The sequence below is a fragment of the Lygodium microphyllum genome, chromosome 24 (assembly GCF_053477565.2).
Source record: "Lygodium microphyllum isolate KBCC chromosome 24, Lygodium_microphyllum_v1.1.10, whole genome shotgun sequence".
NCBI lineage: Eukaryota > Viridiplantae > Streptophyta > Polypodiopsida > Schizaeales > Lygodiaceae > Lygodium > Lygodium microphyllum.
In genome coordinates, this window is record NC_141158.1 from 8173730 (window position 1) to 8191664 (window position 17935).

The window sequence follows — 17935 nt, forward strand, 5'->3', positions numbered from 1 at the left end:
TCTCTTGGATTAGTTTAAGGTCCTTTCTTCTGAGTTAGAATTTGTTACAAATCTCCTAAGGGCTAAGCTAGTAAGATGTTTGAATGTTTGATCGATCCCCCCAACATGAGGGTGCCTTTCTTGTGTAGCTTCCACCCTTCATTCAAGTGGTGGATAGGGGTATAGCCACAAAAGAAACTAAACCAAATAGAGTCATGAGAGGCCCATGACAATGTGAAGTTGGGGTATTTTGCTTAAATAGACTTTGACCTTGTACTTAGTTTAGGAGAACAAGACATTTTTGGACAAGAAGGATGCCTTTTCTATGTGAATCTAGACCTAGGCAAATGTAGTAGTATGAACACTTAGGTTTTTCCATTTCTTGAAATCTTTCACACAAAAGCTACATACACTTGTATGGGGAAGAATTACCCAATCCTCAAAAGGGTTTGTTAGGAAGTTGCTCTAGACTAGGTAGACCCAAAACCCCCTTGTCTTTGTGTAGGGTGCAAGTACTGCAAGTAACTTTGGAGAAGTTTTTAGTATTGTTGCTAGAGCCCCATAAAAAACTCTACACACAGACTCTAATTCCTTAAGAGTTACCTAGGGGATATCCGTATGGGAGCTTTCGCTCAACCGCCAAGACCCACGGACCGCTTATTGTTCAAGCGTTCCAAGCCAAGCACTAATGGCTACCTCTAACATAGCCAACATGCCATCCATATCTACGGGTGTAGTGAGCGTACCTCCATGCCGATCAAGTTACCTCCTCTCCCGCGCACTCCGGTAGCTCCATGATTCAAGTGCAAGCTTCAAGCAAGCTCCATCCTCAAGCTCCATCCTCCAAGCTCCATCACCGCGAGTAAGAGAAGAGAAGAGAAGAGAAGAAGAGAGGAGAAGATGGAGAGCTTCTCCTCCTCGGTCTCTCACCCTCACACACTCACTCCCTCACACTCTCACACTCCCTCTCTCAAGCACAAGCTCAAGCAAGCAAGAACAAAAAGAAGAAGGAGAAGAGGAGAGCCACTTTTGGCCACACACAAGAATGAGCTTCTCATTCACTTTTCAACTTTATATACAAAACCCTAAATCTCTTTTGGGTGGTCATCCCCTTATCCCCTTTTTTACATGGCGGGCCGTGGCCTAGGCCCTTTTTCCTATTGTCCTTCTATCTTCCTAGCTTCCTTTCCACTGCCCGTCTACATTTACAACTTGCACGGGTGAGAGCCTGGCACTCCTTGAATTAAACCATGATGTGATTGCGCTCTTTTACAAATGTATTGGCTTGCACTTTTCCTTGTGCGTCTTGTTCCCTTATTTAGGACTTTTCTATGCTTCTTGTGTTTCTACCTTTGTTCGTTTGAGGGTTAACATTACCCCCTCTTAGACGAGTGCCAGTCCCATGGCACTCACCGTTGTAGGTAGTAGGCTTTGGCCTGCACCGAAGACGTGGGTGGAAGGGACATTGGTGGGGCTGTTGTGGAGGAGTGTTGGTAGTGGTGGGGAGGAAGGTCATTGGGGGCATGTTGGTGGCCTAGGTAGTTGGTTGTAGGGTTGTTGGAGTTGGTGGTAGGGTTGTTCTTGATGGCCAGCACAAGTGTTGGTTTGTTGGGGATTCTGCACATGACGATTCATGGCGGGCTTGCAAGATGATAAAGGATAAGAAGTCAGAGTTGGGTGTCGATGAAGAGCGAACGACACTTTTGTTGGAGTCTTCAATATCTGCAATTGAAAACCTCTCATAGGTGGTCTCTCCCTAGGGGTAGTGCTAGTCTTCTCTATCATGCACAAGACATAGTTTAATTAGTTTGGGAGACAGGTCGAACTCTAAGCGAGCTAAGAGTATTGTCCTGCAGTTGAGGACCCAAACTGTGTATATATTTTGGTGCAGATATTATGTGAGTGCTCGTGCATACTTAGATATTACGTAGTTAGAAGATCGCATGCTGGTTTCTCATAACGATGTGTGGATGAAGCAAAGTTGTCCATGTTGAGAAGAAGTACACGTGAAAGTGTATGCGACATCCTTTGCATTGTGACTACACGACGTAACATAATTGAACATAGGGATACTGCACTATCGGTAAGCTGGTAGCTATTGGATCTGCGTGATGAGGACAGTGTACTTTTCATGGCCATTCGTGTGGTGCTTACCACAATTAATTGCAATGGTATTAAGGTAGAGTGCAAGAAGGAATTGTGTGAATGGGTCAGGGTAACATGTCTAACCATAGACGAGATAAGCTCCCTAGGTATGTCTTGCCCTTGATGTGCCCTGAACAATTGTGGGTAATGTTAAGGGGCTAGGGGACTAGGGGCGGAGCCAGTCGACCAAGGTCACTGGACGCACCTAATTTGAGGACCCCTAGGTGTTGTGCTGTGATCGTGGGTGCTTCTTATCTTTTCACTCTTTTCTTTTTTTTTCTTTTCTGATTTCTTTTATTTATTTATTTTTTGCCCGAGTACAACCATTGCAATATGTTGAGGCTATCAGCCTTTCAATGGGTTGGGAAATGTCAAGCTTCGAAGGCTCAGGAAATGGATATTACAGTGATGATTGTGCCCTAGCCTCGCTGTTAGAGAAGCAGTTGTTGAGATGGGGAGATACACTCGAGATATTGCAAACCTCTTTGCAACACGCGATGTCAGTACAATTGAGGTAACAACTGTCATGAGCCAACTATAGAACTTGACCCAAAAAGAGAGCGTAGCCCATGACTATGCTTGGAGTCATGCGATGTGGGCACTTGCAAGGGTGATTTTTTGCTTTCGATAGCGTGGCTTTGTCGCGGTTCTTTGTGAGGTTGGTGGTCTTGCGGTAACTTGGGCGTTGAACACGCTTGCACGAAGACTTGTGTCATCCTACATCCACTTGTCACTTCATGAGAGTATATGCAAGTCGCATGCGTCAAGGACAATGAACAAATGCAATCATGTCAAGATATTACTCTTTCAAAATCCTATGATGCTGATTGCGATGCCTATTCTGGTGCTTGTTAAAGATGTGGCATATATTAGCAATAGGTAAGGAAAGTGTGTACAAGTGGGGAGCCTGCCCCTTTAACCATTTAAAGTCAAAAAGTTATGGCAGGATGGCCTTTGTTAAGTTGCTTATATATCATAAGGGCTACTCGATTTGCACGAGGTGGGGTGAGTCCGAGTGGTTAGGCGACTGAGGCTCTACTGGTGTGGGGATCCTATGAGGTTGGGCAGGGAAGATGTCAGCCGGGACTTGAATGGTACAGTCTTTGGCCGCCATCGTTTCCAAAATGCTTTTGAACAATGCATCGAATTCTTCCTTGTCTCGAGCTACCCTTTCTGCCTTTGAGCACCTGGTGCCCAAGCATCTGTTGGGGGCTTGCACAAGCGGTGTTGCCACGCCTTGTGTGCTTCTTTGAGCTTCTATTTCCCTGGCCTGGGGATTTTTCGGCCTACATTCGGGGCGGTGTCGCTTGGGACCTTGTTTCTTTGCATACCTTTTGAGGCTAGGCACGTAGTGCACCGGCGGAGGAGCTTGTGCTGCAGGTTCCCTTCGACGGCAAAGAGCGTCTTTGCAAGCCAGCTGCCTTGGGTGCTCCATGTCTTTCACATAGGGGGACCTGCAAAATGCGAACCAAGGATTAGGCCTTGATACATGATAAAACCATTCGCATGGAGGGGATTATAGTGTGGATTATCAAGCGCATATGACGAGGAGGGGAGAGATGAGGCATGCAGTGTTTGTTGTAGAGGGATGGCCCCCCATGATGATGTTTATTTTGCCTCCAGCAGATCTTGGCTTATGTTAAGTTGCGTGGACTGGTTGTCATGGAGTGGGGCAGGGCTTATCCTCGGAAGGATAGACCGAAAAGGGGGAAAGGTGTACAGAAAGGGACAATACCCTGTCTACACCCTCAGAGATGTTGGTCAGGGCTTCCTATGGTGGTAATGAGGGTTGCATGCCCTCCACCTGGAGGCGGGAACGGTCATACAACTTCTGAATGTGTGGTGAGAGGAGGACCTGAGGAGCTTATCTTGTTGAACCCAACTCTTCTCCCTGCACTTGAATATCATTGCTTGTGTGTGTTGATATTGTCTATACATGGTCACAAAATTCATTGTTTATTTATGTACATATTTACGAATCCTTGTCACATCACGAGGATAAAAGCCAATTGTAGAGCTCCGGATTGTACTGGAGTGTGGCACACGCATCTAGTACTCATGGCAGCTTATTCAATACCGGTAGATATTTTGCAACATCGAGTAGCATGGAACCTTGTCCGAGTCTACTGGCAACATATAACTCCTCCTCAGTGAGAACCTTATCAAAGAGAGAGTTCTCTTGGCTATGTTCAGCTAAGTCCGTACCCCGAATGGCAGTCAGCACTCGAAAGGAAGTTGGTGCCACATAGGTTGGGTCTCGTTGAGACCGCCATTTGGCCAATCGCTCCTCTGAGACTGTCATGATTTGGGCTCCTAGTTTGGCCATTGCAATGCGGTTTTCACACCAACGTTGTTCAAATTGACTTTGACCCTCTGATAGTCGCTTTAGTTGCTTTATCTCTAAGAGGTTTGGTTGGCAGAGCACATCATTGAATGTGATAATTAAGCGTAGTTCATCGGCTTCCTCGTCTGAGATGAGTCGCATGCGTTCATACAGGAGCCTGTTATAGTACTCGTCAAGATGTTCTTGCTCTTCCCAGGATAAGGGAAGTGGCAAGTATTCTTTAAGCTGCTCTTTAGGGAATGCGTCCATGTCTCCTAGGACATAGACATGTGCGAACACTTTGAGCTTAGCATCCAACTCAGTTAAGCATTCTGTGACAGTTCTATGTTCAACAAGGGTTTGTTGGTTACTATCTCATGCAAGGTTCTAGGAGTTTGCCTGTGTCAAGATTGTGGGAGAGAAGGAAGGAGTCTCGCTTGAAGCTTTCTTGCTTGCACAATGGGGGAAGACACACAAGGGTGGAGGCTGAAAACAGTTTTCCTCTTCTTAGTTGTGTAAGCCAAAAGAACTCAAGTACAAAGAAATAGAAGAACCCTATATATGGGTCTCAAACCAAACTCAACTAACTAAGGTGGCATACTAACTGAGCCACGAACTAGAGTAGATAAGGATAGCTATCATGTAGCTATTATTCATGGGCGGTGTACCAACCGCGTCTGCAACTGACAAGTCGATGACATAAATATACAACGGTCACCCTGGCGTATCACGAGTGGAGCTCGATATCTCAACACTCCCCCTCGAGCTCAATCCCAATTCCTGCACACCAAGCAGGTCTCTGAACTTGCGCAGCTTCTCTGCGCCCAATGCCTTCGTGAATATGTCAGCTACCTGATCCTCTGTGCTGACATAAACTAGATCAATAAGACCTAGTAAAACCCTCTCTCGCACATAGTGATAATGCACCTCAATGTGCTTTGTTCTAGCATGATAGACTGGGTTATTTGCCAAGTGTATACTACTCATGTTGTCACAATAAATGACAACTGGCCCATCTGTAGACTGATGCATATCATAAAGTAGCTTATGCAACCAAGCTACCTCACATGCAGCCATTGCTGCACCCCTGTACTCAGCCTCTGTGCTCGACAAGGCAACTGTAGGCTGTTTCTTGCTGCTCCAAGTGACTGCAGCACTCCCAAAAGAGAATACATATCCACTGGTAGATCGTCTATCAGAAATACTACCAGCCCAATCAGCATCAGTGTATCCATGCAACTGTATCTGAACCCTAGTCTCATAAAATAGTCCATACTGCAATGTGGACTTCACATACCTAAGTATGCGTCTAGCCGCATCCAAATGTGGTTTCCTTGGAGCCTGCATAAACTGACTTACCAATCCAACAGCATAGCTCAAATCTGGCCTGGTAATAGTCATATAAATCAAACTTCCTACTATGCGTCTGTACATAGTAGGGTCTTCTAGAAGCTCACCTGCATCTGTGCTCAGCTTCACATTTTGCTCCAAAGGAACTGAAATAGGCTTACAGCCTGTCATCCCATATTTGGACAGCATGTCCAATCCATACTGCCTCTGCAAGAGCTGTATCCCACTTGGTGATCTAATCACCTCAATGCCCAAGAAATAACGCAGCTCTCCCAAATCCTTCATCTCAAACTTCTGCTTCAATAGCATTTTCACATGAAGGATATCTTCATCACTGTCACCTGTCATAATCAAATCATCAACATAAATGACAAGCAGCATAATACCTTTCTCTGTTTTTCTCACATAAAGTGAGAAATCTGCCTTGGAAATCTGAAAGCCAATAGTGACAAGATACTGTCCTATCTTGTCAGACCATGCTCTAGGTGCTTGCTTCAAGCCATACAAGGCTTTCTTCAACCTGCAAACAAACTCAGGATGAACAGCATGCACATAACCTGGTGGCTCCTCCATATAGACCTCTTCTTGCAAATCACCATGCAAGAAGGCATTCTTTACATCCATCTGATGTAAAGAACATCCCTTTGATGCAGCCATAGCAATGACTGCTCTTACGGTTGCCATCCTTGCAACCGGACTAAATGTTTCTTCATAGTCAATGCCATATGTTTGTGCATACCCCTTGACTACTAATCTTGCCTTGTATCTGTTCACAGAACCATCAGCATTGTGCTTCACCTTATAAACCCACTTACAGCCAATTGCATTCTTACCTTTAGGCAAAGGTACTAACTCCCATGTAGCATTTGCTTCCAAGGCATCCATTTCTTCATCCATGGCTTTCTCCCATTTTTCTTTTCCCATGGCTTGCTCAAAAGATGTGGGTTCTGGTTCCTGTATCACTTTGACCATATATGCATAGTGAATGGCTGTAAATCCATCATATTTCAGCCTATCCACAGGATACCTAGCTCTTCTAGACCTGCGCAAAGTAGGTTCACTCCCAGGTGCTCTCAAAACATCCCTGGTCTTCCTTACTCCAGGTGTAACAATAGAAGGAATACCCAACTCATCATCAATGCTCTGTTTTGAGCCACTGGATTCACCATCCACATAAGAGTGACCTGCATTCACATCAAACATGGGCTGATCAACCTTCTCTTTTCCTTTTCGTGATACCTGCATACCACTATCTGCATTGCTTTGAGAAGATTCTCCTGATCTCAATCTGCCTGTCCATGGCGAAGAATGTGAACCACTGCTAGAGGACGCTCCAGGTCCACTAATATTTTGTGACTGCTGCTGTGAATTCTGTGTAGCATTAGCATTTTGTGCATCTTCATCATCAATCACATTTACTGGTTTATACCAGCTACTCATCTCATCAAAAACAACATCTCTGCTCACTGTAAACTTACGAGTAGAAGGGTTATAGCATCTATACCCTTTTTGCTGCAGAGAGTAACCAATAAAGATGCACTTCTCAGCTTTTGGATCCAACTTGGATCTCAGCTCATCTGGCACATGTACATAGGCAATGCAACCAAAAATTTTCAAATGAGAAATATCTGGTTTCCTACCAGTATACCTCTCCTCTGGAGTCATTCCATGTATTGCTGCAGTGGGAGTCCTGTTCATTATGTAGACTGCTGTAGCAACTGCTTCAGCCCAATAAAAATCTGGCAAGTCTTTTTCATTGAGCATGGCACGAGATACCTCTCCAATATGCCTGTTTTTCCTTTCTGCAATTCCATTTTGTTGTGGGGTATAACTGCATGAATATTGTTGCTTTATGCCATGCTCCTGTAAGAACTTTGCAAACTCATTTGAGAGGTACTCTCCCCCTCCATCTGACCTTAGGCATTTTATCTGCAAGCCTGTTTCTTTTTCAACCATAGCTTTAAGAGTTTTGAAATGCCCAAAAACTTCACTTTTCTTTTTCATAAAATACACCCAAACTTTTCTGCTATAGTCATCAATAAAACTGACAAAATAATGACAGCCTCCAAGAGATGCAGCTTTAGTTGTCCACACATCAGAGTGAATTAATTCCAATGACTTCTCACTCTCTTGAACATGTCTAGGAAATGGTTTCCTTGCCTGTTTTCCAAACTGACAGGCTTCACATACCTTATGCATTTCTGCAACCTTGAATTTGGGCAATCCTGCAACAATATTTTGGGCCTGCATTGATTTAAGTCGCTGTACATTAACATGACCAATGCGTTTATGCCAGATATCAATATCTGCAACTACACCGGTCCCATGTGCAAACATTGCTGCACTCAATTCAGACATGTCTGCATCCAATGTAAACATTCTGCCCTTCTTCTTTCCTTTTGCTATCAAGCGACCTTTATTTTTCATATCCTCAACAAAGCATCCATGAGGATTAAATCTGACCTGCAAGCCCTGTTCAACCATTTGACCAACTGAAACCAGATTCTTGGTGATATTCGGGACATGAAATACATCGGACAGGTATTTCTTTTTCCCACCCTGCATAGACAAGGGAATTTTTCCAATCTGCACAATAGGATGTGCAGTATCATCACCAGTCTCCACAAATCCTGGTTTTTCCATTTTCCTTGCATCCTCCATCCATTCTGCATGACCTGTCATGTGGTTTGATGCACCTGAGTCAACATACCATACATCATTGCTTTCTTCTGCACTTGTCATAGAATTGTTCATGTGCTGCACCATGAACAAATGCTCATTTCTGTCATCACCCTGTCTACTAGAAGATGCATAATTCCCTTGTTGCAGTTTTCCATTCATGATGTCATTCTGCTTTTTATAGCAGTCTTTAGCCATATGACCCATTTTACCACAGTAGTAGCATTCAACATTACTGTTTGCATTTTGGCCTCTTTGCCATCCACCGCGACCTCTTTGGCTCCCCCTGCCTCTAGAGTTACCACGTCCTCCTCCATAGGACTGGTTTTCTTGAGTTTGCTGCATATTCTGATTTCTGCCACGGCCTCCAAATCGGCCTCCTCTACCTCTGCCTCTACCTCTTCCAGCATTTGAGTAGAAGACAGCTTCTTTTGAAGTTCCTCCTGAAGAAGATGCACCACCATTTCTCTGTTCCTCAGAAATTAGAAGAGCAATCAACTCCTCAAAATTAGGAAATCTTTCACGAACTGAAATGGATGTCCGAAACTGTGCATAATCCTTTCCTAGACCATTCAAGGTCACGGAAACTAAATCATCATCTTCCACTGGCGACCCAATGGAAGCAAGTGCATCTGCAATCTTCTTCACCTTCATGTGGTAGTCGTTGATGCTCATACTTTCTCTTTGCACATTATGCAACTCTTGCTTGAGCTGCATTTTCCTAGCTTGCGTATTTGTGCTATACATTTTTGACAAAGTATCCCATGCCTCCTTTGGCGTACTTGCATCCTGAATATGCACAATCATAGAGTCTGAAATACTGATAGACAGCCAATACATAACTTTCCTGGCTCTCTCATGCCATGTTTTAAATGCCTGCATTTGTTGTTGATTGGGAACATCAGGAAGAACTGGTTCTTCTTCATTTCCTGCAACAAATTCCCAATATCCTTTTTCCATAAGGAAATTCGTCATTCTAAACTTCCATGCCTGGAAGTTGTTCTTGTCAAGCTTTTCAGTGACAATCTGTGAAAGAGAATCAGACGCCATTACAGAATACTGCAAGAAATTCTGTCACTGCAAAAAACACAGCTTCACCCTCACAAGGGCAAATCTGCAAAACTGGCGAAAGTGGTATTTGACCACACAGTCACTTCCTAGTGACGATTTTGCATAAACAGGAACCAAGGATGATTCTGAAACTCCCAATGTCTCTGCGCACAAGCATACGATGCAATTTCTACAGTAACTTTTCACCGACCTGTAGAACAGTGGTCGCACAGCATAAAACTGAGCCTTTTCTTGAGTGCGTGCAGAAAACTTCCGTCTGCAAAACAGGCCCCGAAATGGCTTCACCGCGAAGGGCGTCTCAACCTGAGACAATGCACTCCTGCAATTTCCGGCTGTGCTACCTGCAGAGATCTGCTCCCAAAACAGGAAATGAAAGCAACACTGCTCCTCTTACCAGACCACCGCGAGCTTGGCTTGCTTTCTTGAGCTCCTTACCACGAACAAGGCTCTGATACCATGTCAAGATTGTGGGAGAGAAGGAAGGAATCTCGCTTGAAGCTTTCTTGCTTGCACAATGGGGGAAGACACACAAGGGTGGAGGCTGAAAACAGTTTTCCTCTTCTTAGTTGTGTAAGCCAAAAGAACTCAAGTACAAAGAAATAGAAGAACCCTATATATGGGTCTCAAACCAAACTCAACTAACTAAGGTGGCATACTAACTGAGCCACGAACTAGAGTAGATAAGGATAGCTATCATGTAGCTATTATTCATGGGCGGTGTACCAACCGCGTCTGCAACTGACAAGTCGGTGACATAAATATACAACGGTCACCCTGGCGTATCACGAGTGGAGCTCGATATCTCAACAGCCTGGGCTTTAGCATAGCTGGGGGCTCAGGCCTAGACGAGTAGGTTTGGCCAACACTAGGATTTCTTATGCTCTCGGGGTTTCCATGTTTCTCTTGAGTTTTCGTTATTGCGTCATGGTTCTCCTTGGACGTGACTGGTATAGATTTGTCACCCTGTTGTGACAGCGTTGTATCCACTCTTGATTGGTCAATACGAGTTCTGTTATTGGTGGATTGAGTGTTGTAAGCAACCGTTGATGGTAACGACTGCTTTGATTTTTCAAAGCACATGGATGTGTCTGAGGTTTCACCGCTATTAGGAGAGGCATCAGCGCTCTTGGTGTCAATGTTCTTGGGGTCCACAACCACCTGTAACTACTGTTATTTTCGCTGTTTTCTCCTCTTTTTCTTGGTCAGTGAAGGTGCATCTCTCAGCGACTCACCCTGGACTAGGTCAATCGTTGATGTGCTTGGTTGGGCCTCCGCATTCTCTTTCTCTAGTGTGTCCTTATGGGACATAGTTGTGGCCTGCTGAATAGCCTCGTTAGGTTGTGAGGGTACAACTGCCTCTCTTTTTGGAGAGTTTAGCTCTTCAGCCAATTCCCTTATGTTTAACTCCTCTAGCCTAGGCTTTAAGCACTTTAGAAGTGTTGGAGTTGTCAAGGATACTGGTTGCGGCACCTCCTCCACAGGTGAACTACTAAGGACACGTTCTGCAAGGGGCATTGTCACGTCCAAGGGCTGTGATTGCTGTGATCCCTGATTGGAAGTAGTAGCAGCTATTTCAATGGACTGGCTACTGCTAGTAGATTGGAGTGTCAAGTCCCTAGGGCGATCGAAAGTGGTCATGTCTTTTGTTGCCCTTTGAGCATTCACTTGTGTAGATCGAGTATGTGTTGATCTAGTCACATTAGGTTGCACAGGCATATCCTTGGGCCGAGAGCTATGGCTAGTGTTATGTCCCACCTCTTGGACATTTGGAAGCTTAGATGGAGATAGAGATTGGGAGTGAGCAGTCGCCCTTGACGACTGCTGCTGTGCTTCCTGTGTCCGTTTGGAAAAAGAGGGTATAGGAGACTTGGGACTCCTAAGTGGCTTTGACACTAGCTGGGAGATTTGCTTGTGGCTGTTAGATGATTTTGCTATTTGCTTTGTTGAGCATTTAACCTTGCCATGAGCAATGTTGTGCCTATGATGCCTGCTATCCTCTTGGGGAATCAAAGGCTCCTTGGGCACTAGCGGCTTTTGCATATCTTCAATGATTGCATCTGATATCTGCTTGTCAAGCACACTAGGCTGAGGATCTACCCTCTGACTAGTCTCGTTTGGTCTCTTGATTTTAACCATGAGGGGCTTGGTCACTCCATTGTTGTTGACTCGAGACTTGGTTTTTCGTTTAGATCTCCTACGCTTCTTTGCTCTTGATACGATTTGGCCTTTAGTTGACGATGGAGGGTTAGCAAGGGGTTTTGGCACCCAAATCCATCGGTTACCTGCGTAACACCCTTGAGCACGTAGCAGTGCTTTGGATATCCATCGTGGCGTTGTGCTGACCCTCCATCGATGCCTTCATCTATAAGGCTTGGGCTTCTTTTGGGGTCTTCTATGATAATTGTAAGTCCAAATCCCATCCTTGGCATTGTCTCTTGACCTTCTTGTTTTAGGCATGGCCTCACTTATTGGTTCTTGTTGTTTGACATGTGCTTGTATCAACTCTTTCAACAAGTCCTTGCTCTCGTTTAGCAGGCTTGACTGTTATGTCAGCATCCTCCTTGCATTTTCCTCGAGGTTCGATGAGGTCACCCTTGCTAAAGGTTGTGACTATCCTCACACCCGATAGTGTCAGGTGTATCCTTTGTGCTACATAGTCGGCCTCACACTTGGTCGCCCTTTTGAAGGGTCTTCCAAGGAGGGTTTCCTTCTTGTAACTAGCACTATTTGGAGGAACATGAAATAGGATAGGCAAGCTTTCAATTTCAATTGTCGCAAGGATTTTGCACTTCCCTATGAGTACTTGTGGATGTCCCCCGTAAGAGCTAAGAGTTGCATTAGTCGGTGTGAGCTCTGGTTGGCCTAGTAGGGTCCATGATTCATAGGTCAAGATATTAAAATATGCTCCTTAATCAATCAGAGCATCGATAGTATGCTCTCTTTTTGCGGTGAGTTTGACCCTAAGATAAGCAGGTGGTACTATGTCTTCGTCTTTCGGGTCTTGGCTTGTAAATTTAAGCCTTCTGAAAAATGCCCTTGAGTCCCCAACTGCACGACCAGATGTGGATTCTCCACTGATGTCTTGGCTCATCAGTGTAGTGCTATTCAAGGAGCATCTATCGTCAGGACTGTCATATCTAGTCATCTTCGCATTTGTAGCTTGCTGATGTTGCATTTTACTCTGACTAGACACGGTCAGAACACAATGTCTTTGTGTTCTCGTGGTGTGGCCTTTTTGCCCTTGATGGCTAGATTGGCCTCTTGAGGTTCTAGGGCCTCTTTTTGTCTTTGTTTAGGTGTGGGCTTCTGTTTGCTGCTTTGTAGGTGAAGATCTATGCTTGTGTAGAGCGATTACTACACTAGGGCCTAATTCGGAGGACTTATCACGACATGCATTTTCTCTCCAACCTACTTGGGGGAGGTGCGGAGGGGGCAGAGCCCCCTCTGCGGGGGTCCCGGGGGGGGGGGGGGGGAGCAGTCCTCCCTGGCCCGCAGGGCCATTATGGTAAACACTGTGTGCAATTTGGGGGGCCGTTTATAGGCAAACTTTGAACTACTTGCTCCAAGTTTCAGCCCAGTGATGGATCTGTGATGTGCCTTTAGCTCTACGTAGCCTTTAGGATCAATTACGGGGTTTAGATACGTCAAAATTTGTGTTTTAGATACCTTTCCAATTTTGACAGTTTTTTCGTCCGATTTTCAGGAGTTTGATTTTATCAGAATTGGATGTCTAATTTTTGTTGGTTCGATCGGGCCAGTGGTCCGATTTTGGTCACGTTTGATTTCTAGAATCGGATGTCTGATTTTGATAGGCGTCCGATTCTGAGTGGTCCGATTTCCAGGGTCTGAGTGTCCGATCAGACATGCAAAGGTGGTTCGATTCTGGGACTGATCCGATTCTGGGAATCAGATCGGAAAGGTGGTCCGATTTTTGGAGTCGGATGGTTTTCAGAGAGGTCCGATTTTCGGAGTCGGACGGTCCGACTTCAGAGATAGGGCAATTCTATTCTAGGACTCGGATGAACTGGTCTGATTGCACAGCCGACGGCCTGCGAGTTGCACGCGATGCCTCTAGGCCGACGTCTACTTCACCAAATCGTGCCGTGACATCTAATTTGGCGTACCTGGAAACGGTGTGGCGCTCGAATCGATCAGCACGTCAATGATCTCCCTGTGGCTCTCTCTCTCTCACTCTCTCCTTAGCTCTCAAGCTCACTCTCTTCTCAGAAAGCAGGGTGTCAAATGTGGTATTTCCTGATTCCCTGGGCCTCATATTGCCCCATCCCAGCCTGCTGTGACCTCTGAAGCTAGTCCCTCATACTCTTCCAGCCAGAAATCTGAATTTGTGTACCTATTCCCCTATTTCAGCCTATTATACAGCAACAGAAAACCCTACTGTTTGCTCCAATTTTTTGCTCCTATCCTTCCTAAATGCAAGAAAACGTTATAAGAAAAATTACCTACACTACTCTATCATGCTTTCCCAAGTCCAAAACAACGAAAGCCTACTTGCTAAGGAGATCGAATACCTCTTCAAACTCCCTCGCTTCCTACCTATCTACCTCAAGTATTGGTTCGGGGAAAACCCTACTTCAATGCTTGATTCGAAGCGCGCAAGCACTGAAGGCTTGAATCCGTTGGTCCCAGCAATGGAACCAAAATGTGGGAGCTTTCGCTCAACTACCAAGACCCCACGGACCGCTTATTGTTCAAGCGTTCTAAGCCGAGCACTAATGGCTACCTCTCACATAACCGACACACCATCCATATCTACGGGTGTAGTGAGCTTACCTCCATGCCGATCGAGTTACATCCTCTCCCGTGCACTCCGGTAGCTCCACGATTCAAGTGCAAGCTTCAAGCAAGCTCCATCCTCAAGCTCCACGCTCCAAGCTCCATCACCGTGAGCAAGACAAGAGAAGAGAAGAGAAGAGAAGAAGAGAGGAGAAGATGGAGAGCTTCTCCTCCCCGGTCCCTCACCCTCACACACACACTCCCTCACACTCTCACACTCCCTCTCTCAAGCACAAGCTCAAGCAAGTAAGAACAAGAAGAAGAAGGAGAAGAGGAGAGCCACTTTTGGCCACATACAAGAATGAGCTTCTCATTCACTTTTCAACTTTATATACAAAATCCTAAATCCCTTTTGGGTGGTCATCCCCTTATCCCATTTTTTATATGGCCGGCTATGGCCTAGGCCCTTTTTCCCATTGTCCTTCTATCTTCCTAGCTTCCTTTCCACCGCCCGTCTACATTTACAACTTGCACGGGTGAGAGCCTGGCGCTCCTTGAATTAAACCATGATGTGATTGCGCTCTTTTACAAACGTATTGACTTGCGCTTTTCCTTGTGCGTCTTGTTCCCTTATTTAGGACTTTTTTTTGCTTCTTGTGTTTCTACATTTGTTCGTTTGAGGGTTAACAATCCATCATACTAAAAAATAATTAGTTGATGCAATGAGGATATGCTTCATGACAATTAGCCTTCTAGCTATGTTTCCTTGAATAACTTTCTAGGAAACTAACTTTTTTCTTAGTTTGGTCATGACCCATTGCTATCTCTAGTTTTGAGTGACCATGAATTCCATAGGAATGCCTAATAGTCTCAAAATTTTTAGTAAGGTAGAAGTCTTTGATGCATTACCATGTCATCATTGTTAATTGTATCATTAGGTGAGTTTTGAGGTCTCGAAAATGCCCTGTAAGAGATCCTAGAGAGAGAAAACAATTTAAGAAATAAAATCATTTTATAGAATTTTTAAAAGGTTTATATTTTGGTAAGTTAAAATATCAAAATTCGTTAATAAGTCATTGTCGTGATATTCTCATGGTTACATCAAACCTAGAAATCTAGGTCGCTATAAAGTTGGCAAGGTTGTCATAATGAAGATCTTACCTCTCCTCATTAAAGTGAAAAGTAATATTCAATTTGAATTTTGGTGGATACTTGATTGCCTCCCTCCATCGTTTCTCACTTTTTTTTTCTTCTCCTTAGTAGTCTCTTCTTTGTTTTTGTTCTTGCTTCTAATCATATCCTTAGCTATAGATCAATCATCCAATGATCTATGTAGCTCTCATAAAAGACCTCTCTATCATCTTCATATTGTGTCGGATAGTGAGTATGAACCAATAAGAAAGAGAACAAAATCTATCACGGTTACAGAGTCTATGAAACATATATTGAGGTTTGAAGGAAAGAAGAATATTGATCTTTGGTTAGATGGAAAGCTATATCCCAAAGATCCTAGCAGAAATAGCACTTCTCCTTTCTATAATAGCTCATCATTAATGAGGTTTATTAGTGATGGCTACAATGGATTTTTAGGTTATACACTTAACCTTGTTACAGAAAAGGATATCCTTGGACTAGAGAATCATCTTTTGATGAAACACAATATAGAGTTGTTGCAGAAGCTAGAGGATTGTCAACAAAAAATTCGTTCATAGGAAAAGCGTATCAACGAAAGCAAACTTTATTAGGCCTTCGAAATCGACAAAGAGCTCTTAAAAATATTGAGAATCTCAAACAAGGAGGAGGAGGCTGTGGTAAAAGAATCCAAGCAGCAAGGTATATTTTTTTTCACTTGAAAAATCTTAAATATGGCTTTATTTAAATTACTTGCATTGATTTGTGATGTTAATTTTGCTTAGATCTCTTCTACAACCAAATACAAGTGAAAGAGATTCTTTAAAAGTAGCTCAGTTTTATTATCATCTTCTTCCTTCAGTAGTTTCAAAGGATATTTTGGAGAAGAAGAAATTTAAAAAGGCAAAGAAACAATGCTTGGATTTATTTGTAAAGGATCATTCTTTGGATTCTAAGTTAGTACAGAAGACACTGGATAGTATTGGTATTAGTTGAGATGCTTATATGCAACTTTTCTAGCTTTTACAATCAAATATGAAGCAATGACAGGTACGCAATTGCATACTTCCGAAGCCATTTGTGGTTAGGACTATCAGACAGAGAGTTAATAACAAAGTGATGGGGATTCTAGGTGAGCCTTTTCATATCAAGGCTAGCTTCAAGGGCAAGAAAAAGGAGGTTACATTCAATGAATTTAAAACAATATTTTCCTTGACTTGCCCACCCTACAATGCTTAATGATCAAATTTTATGACTTGTCAGTAGCAGAGGCACAAGAAGTGGCTAGATTTGTGATTAAACTTGATGAAAGTGAGATTTTGAAATGTAAAAAATTGGAGAGAATCTCTATCACCTTGATGAATAGAGCACTTTCGTCAGGTCATTGCAATCACTCAACATCATTTAGTGTTCAATCTGAATATAACATCTGGTGGCTAAGAGCATTTGAGATAGATACTAAGAATTTTGATATATTATATTGGATTTTTCATCATACATCAATACCTAATGTTATTCAAAGGCAACAAGCAGGAGAAGAGCTATTTGTTGAAGGATTTGGGAACTACAGGATTGAGTGGCACATAGCTGGTGACCTAAAGACACTCAAATGTAGGTATAATGTATCAAAGGGAGCCAACTCAAGATCTCCTTGCTTATACTGCATGTCACCAGCTGCAGAGTTAATTAAACTCAAGTAATTGGAATTGAGCTTCCTCTAGGCACAATAAGGATCCACAGTTTAAACCAGTCTTGGACATTCCTTTAGCGAATGCCCATATTTGTACACTTCATGCACTTTGTAGGATAATTGAAAAGCTTGTTCATCTCTATATAGGATTTGCATGGAAGCTGAAGCCATTATCAACTAGAATAGATACTATAACAAAGGTTGAAAAAGTTCTCTCTGCAATTGGTTTGCATGGTGGCAATGTTGTTATTGAACCAGATCTTCAGAAGTCTAAGGATGGTAATTGTGTCCCAAAAAAACCATCTATTGGTGGAGTGAAGGCTAGAAGGTTTCTAGGCTTTCATGGGAGACTTGGCAAGATAAACTCGAGAAATGGTGGCTCAACTATTAAATTTAATTAGTGGAAATCCCTACATAATGCAGTTAAGGATCACATTGATAATGGACAAGCTCAGAATAGAAAAGCTAAAGTTTGGGAAACACTAGACAAAGTGTTTTTTTATTGTGATAAGACTGAATGGAATGATGATGATCTCAAAGACTTTAAAAACCAATTGAACCTTTTCAAAAAGGCGATGACAGAAGCTTGGGGTGATCAACACTTTACTCACTATATGATAAGAAGTTTGTATATGTTTGTTTCTTCATTGTCGAAATCATATAATGTTTTTTAATAACTTTCTTTATTTGTTGACTATGCAGTATATTCTATACAACCATGCTCCATACTTTATTAAACAATATGGATCTCTATCTATCTAGTCAACCCAAGGTATGGAAAAATCACATTATCAAGCAAGAATAAAATATTTTAGACACACAAGACATGGAGG